Genomic DNA, 6,000 nt, shown 5'->3' with positions numbered 1-6,000 from the left:
TTGTCCGCCTTTAAGTTGTACAACTTTAACACCGCAGACAATCTTGTGAATTTTGAACAACCATCATACAACGGTTTCTCTGCATCGCTTACCAACCTCTCAAACATTTTGGGACAATCCGCAAGATCTTCTTCAAGCGCTTCTGCAATCTCTTCGACTCGATCGCAATCGTATGTGTCTGTGCAATCGTCGTTTGAAGCATACTTCCTATTACAACTCGACCCAGCATTCCCGTTACTTTTCTCACCATGCATTGTCCAACATGTATAACTTCTATCAATTCCAAACCGTAGTAAATGGGATCCCAACTGTTTCCCGTCAACCTTATCCCCATAACAGCAACCCAAGCAAGGACACAGCATTCGAAGCGGGTCTTCGGAGTGCTTAACCGCAAACTCAACGAATTCCCATACCCCTTTCTCGTACTCTTTCGACAATCGGTTTGATCTCATCCATGTCTTATCCATGACTTAATTAAGCTAAACAAATGCTTCTTGGTTTCTCTATCAGGTACTAAGGAATTCTGTCAACATAATAAATAGCTATCATCATAATAGAATACCTAATCAGAATACCCGATTTCTTAAAGAAGACATTACCTTATTTCAAGGTAATATAAGTCCACAAACCAAAAAACTGGTTGAGAGACACTAAATTGATATTAAATAGAACTATAAACAAATAAGTATATTAATTTTTTTTAAATAGTAAAATTCAAGAGATAGTTTTTCTTTTTTGCACCAACTACTTAACATCTTAAAAACAAATAAGTATATTAATTTTTTTTAAATATAACTATTTCTACGATTTTAATGCTATGAAATAGCTACAATGAATCATTTTTCGTCTTTATGTAATTTGAACATTTTTAGAACATAAATAGAATATTATCTCATCATTTTAAATTTTAAGATTATCAACAATGTTTGTACTATTTGTTTAGATTCATGTTTCACTTGCCAAAATTAAGATTACCAACAATGTTTGTTCATCATAAAAAAAAAAATCCACTCATAAAAACAAATAGTCTACGTTTCAAAATACCATGCCCATCAAATTATAAACAGACACAAAGGAAAAATTGATGAAGATGAAACCAAAAACAATATATCAAAAGCTAAAATATTTTTTTTTATAAACAATGGATTAAATTATCACCACCAGAAGTGCACCAGAGATTGATTAAGATGAAACTAAAAACAATACATCCAAAGCTAAAATAATTGAATTTGCAGTGTATGGATGAAAGGGTCATTGTGGTTGGAGTTGTTTGCATAAACCAAGATATATTTACTAAAGAATCTGCTCATAACCAAACCAGAAATTTCATTTGCAATTACAAGTTCTACTAAATAGTGGGAAGATTTTACCTGAACAGAAGCAGCAAGAAGATGTTGATTTTGACCAAGAAAACCCTAAAATCCCACCCACAGAACGGCGGCGGCAGCGGCGGCGGCGGCGGTGGCCTGAAGGTGAGAAGACGACGGAGAGTGGTTGAGACGGACGGTGAGTGGTTCAGACGTGAGGGTGAGTGGTTTAGAGGGTGAGTGGTTTAGACGGAAGAACAGTAATAGCGTGAGAGGAAGAAGAAGAACTTTCAGAATGTTTCTGGAAATTAAAATAAAAGAGCGTGTTTTAGTTTTAAAAATATTTAATGAGGGCTACAAGAGCGCTTTTCAGAAGCGCTTTCATAGGCCACTCTATACCAGCGCTTTCTCTTTAAAAGCGCTTTCGTAACCCCCCCCCCTTTAAGAGCGCTTTCAAAAGCGCTTTCATATCCACCCCCTATAAGACCCCTATAAGAGCGCTTTTGAAAAGCGCTGTCATACCCCACCCTTTAAGAGCGCTTTTGGAAAGCGCTTTCATACCCACCTCCTATAAGAGCGCTTTTGAAAAGCGCTTTCATTGCCCCCCCTTTAAGAGCGCTTTTCTAGCGTGTTTTTTTATTTTGTTTTTAACCAAACCTACGAAAGTTCTTTTGTGAATAAGCGCTGTTGTAGGTGCGCTTTTAAAAGCCAATTTTGGCGTAGTGTATATATAATGAACATGCATATTACTACTATCCTTATTTATCTATTTAAATTTTATATAGGAATAATGTTGAACACCTATTCTGATTTTATCATATGCTTTATATATATTTTTTTTCTTCTTTATTAGGTTTTATTTTATTTGGTTTCCTGTTGATAGTGAGTTGTAATTATTTTGTTCTTTAAGTTTTTCTCTAGTCCTCTTAAAATGTTTTCTTTTACTATTTCAATAATATTAATAAGACCCGAAAATGTATTTATCAATGGATGTAGTTAACAGTTCTAATTTAAAAACTCACCTTACTTGTGATAGGATGTTAAAACTCTAATTCATAAAAATTGTAAATTCTACACGGAGATAAAAATTTATCTTTAAAATTAAAGATTTTTTTATTATTTCATATCTTAAATATGTCAAAAACATTATATTATATAATATATCTAATAGATTATATAACAAAAGATCTAAACATTGAAAACCTAACAAAATAGTAAAGAAAAATCTCAGGCAATAATATTAATTCTAAAGCAAACTTAAATATCTAGACACTTTATTTAATTCTCATTTTCTTTTTTATTATTGTCCTATGGTTCTAAAAAAAATGGTAGTATTTTTTTTTTAACAATATACTCCATTGGCTCCTAATTATAAGTAAAAAATAACTTAAATCTTGCTTGTTATTATAAATAAAAATTGTTAATTTTTATTAATTAATGTCTGTATTATTAATATATTTTGAATTTAATTAAAATATATTTAACGTTGGTAATTGATTCATCAAATATAATTAATAATATTTTATTTTATTTTAATTGTTCATGAAACTAAATTTTTTAATTATATTTAACAAATTTTTTTAATCAATAGAAAAATAATTATTTTTGCTTATAATTATAATCAGAAGAGAAGAAGAGTAAGAATCAATATTATAGTTACTCTAAAAAGTGACAAGAAAGTGTGACGATTAAATGCTGAATTTATGAATGGCATATCGAAAAAAGCAACGAAAATTGAGTTTAAATTGGATGTGGCGACTTCTTTTCCTTTGTGTAGGTTGGAGGCGAAAGAGTTTAAATTCCTTGGAATTATTATTGGTTCTAATCCTAGAAGGATCTCTTCTTGGAAATCGCTTTTGGATAATTTTAGGAGAAAATTGAATTCTTGAAAAGGGAGATATCTTAGCTTTGGGGGTAGGATCACACTTTTAAAGTCAGTTCTGAGTAGTTTATTTCTTTACGTTATCTTTTTATAAAGCTCCTAAGAACGTAATTGGTGAGATAAATAAATTGCAAAGTAATTTCTTTTGGGGGGATCAGATGAGAAAAGGAAAACTCATTGGATTAGTTGGAATGAGGTTTGTTTGCCTCTAGACAAAGGCGGGCTTGGTTTGAGGAGTTTGGAAGAATTCAACATAGCGGTTCTTATGAAATGGAAATGGAGGATCTTGAAAGCTACTAATTCTTTGTGGTATTAGGTTTTAAAGGCAAGATATGTGGATGTAAAAGAGAAGACGTTGGTTGGAGATTTGAATCATAATATTCGTGGAAAGAGATCCGTGTGGTGGTCGGATATCATGTCTTTGAGAAAACATCTTCCGGAAGATTTTTTTGTTAACAACATTAAGTTTAGTGTGGGGCTTGGCCACTCTATTCCGTTTTGGCATGCCGCTTGGTTAGATGTGGGTATTCTTAAACACATATTTTCGACTTTATTTTCATCTTCTCTTTTGCAGGATGTTGCTATTTCCGGTATGGGCGGTTGGCATCTTGGCGAATGGAATTGGGGTGATTTTGGAGTGCAATCCAGGGCTGATCCGGAAGTGGCAGTAGCGCTGCCCAATCTCATTCAATTGCTGCCAGCAGCGTTCTCTCTTGGTGTGGGGCCGGATTCGCCAAAGTGGCTTCCGGCAGAAGATGGATCCTTTTCTGTTTCATCTTGTCTTCGTGATATATGCAAGTTAGCCTTCCCGTATGGTCCGGTAAACCGCTATGATTCTATTTATTCCAATATTTGGAAGGTGGAGGTTCCCCTTAAAGTCAAAGCCTTTGCATGGAGATGTTTCAAGAATAAGATTCCGACTAGAGATTCGCTTTTGAAACGAGGTATTTCCTTATCTACTTCGAATCTCTTGTGTGTGTTTTGTGAAGTTTTTAACGAAAGTTCAAAGCATTTGTTATTGGAATGTCGAATGGCGTAAGCGGTTTGGAATGATATGGCGTCGTGGATAGGCTTGAATTTTGATAAGTATCTTGATTTTAAGGAGAGTTTTTTGGTGTGGAGTAGTTATTGTCATAAAAAGAAGGTAAGGAGAGGTAAAGAGGGATGCATTTGGTTGACTCTTATATGGAGTATATGGCTAAATAAGAATGAAATCATCTTCAAAAATTCTTCTTGTAATTCTAATGATTTAGTTTGGAGTTGCAAAATGCTTGTGTGGAGATGGTCTTTTGTAGGGAAAATTACTCATCTAATTTGCAACTTTCCTAAGTTTTGCAAAAACCCTTTGTATTACTTAAGCTAGGTTCAATTTGGTGGGTAATTTTTTGTTTTGGCTTTCATCGCCTTTTGTAATCGAGTCTCTAGAACATTCGTTCTTATTTAATATAACTTGCTTACAACAAAAAAAAGCAAGAAAAATGGAAAAGAACTTGTATTTTGCCCTAGGTAAAGAAAAAATTAATTAATTAGGGATGACAATGGGTACCCATAGATATGGGTATTAGTCCCTCGTTATTTCCATCTCATTTAGTAAATATATATTTGTACTTGTCTCCTATTCATGCAGGTATCCGAATGACGGATATCATTGAATTTTAAAATACCCTGAAATATTTACGGATATTCATGAATATTATTATTTTAATATTTTTAAAAAATATATAATTAATTAAAAAAATTATCCTTTTAAAATACAAAAAAAGTTTTAAATTTAACACATAATAATAATAACAAAAATAACTTACACCCATTTTATATTAGATTCAACAAAATAATAATAGTTACATATTCAACAAAATAGTAATAATAATAATATTAATAATAATAATAATAATATTTTCATATTTAAAATAATAATAATAATAATAATAATAATAATAATAATTTTAAAACAAACAAATTAATATTAATATTTAAGTAATTTTATTAATTATTAGCATATACGGATATCTTAGGGTATTACTTCCTTCAAATCCGTATTCGTTTCCATAAAGAAATAGATAACTAAATATTTGTTTATTTTATCCGTAGAAACCCATTAAACCATGAAGTTTAAATGAAGCACAATAAATAGGGGGTTGAATTGAATTTCAAGATTAAAAAAATTTCGATCACCCAAACACAAACAACACAAGCACAACATTGATAAAATAACACAAGTATTTTTATCCTGATTCACCTCTAACTATGTTAGTCCAGTCCACTCGTCAAGGTGATCATTCTGCCTACTCAACAGAGACTTAATCTACTAAACAAAACTTTGATTAAAACCACAATATCTTCTTGATTTAACCTCGTGAAAAACTTCTTAGAGTGTTGATATTGTGAGACTTTGTAGTTGTGATGTGTTAGATCCTTTAGATGTTATTCATCTTCTTAAACCTTATACCAATAACCCGTTGTTATGGTGCTCAACTTTATAGATGGAATGATAGATGTAGATTCAAGGTACATTAGGGAATATATTATTTTTTTGTAAAGTTTGTTATGTCTAGCAAGATAAGAGTTTCTCAATACTCCATGGAAGACTTGGGTGATCCTGAGAAAAGGTTTATGCAGAACAAATATGGGAGTTGTCCAATCATTGTTGGTTAGAACAATCGCTCTGAAAAATCTTTGTAAGATCCGAGTAAATGTTACTACAAAAATTGAAGTTTGGAGCAGGATTATTGTGTCTAGCAAGTTTGTTGGATCAAAATCATTGAAGATCTTGAGCATTAGCAGCTAAGTAATCTACTTTACACGTTTTGC

This window comes from Vicia villosa, linkage group LG2 (genome assembly GCF_029867415.1).
Source record: "Vicia villosa cultivar HV-30 ecotype Madison, WI linkage group LG2, Vvil1.0, whole genome shotgun sequence".
Lineage (NCBI taxonomy): Eukaryota > Viridiplantae > Streptophyta > Magnoliopsida > Fabales > Fabaceae > Vicia > Vicia villosa.
This window is presented reverse-complemented; position numbering follows the sequence as displayed.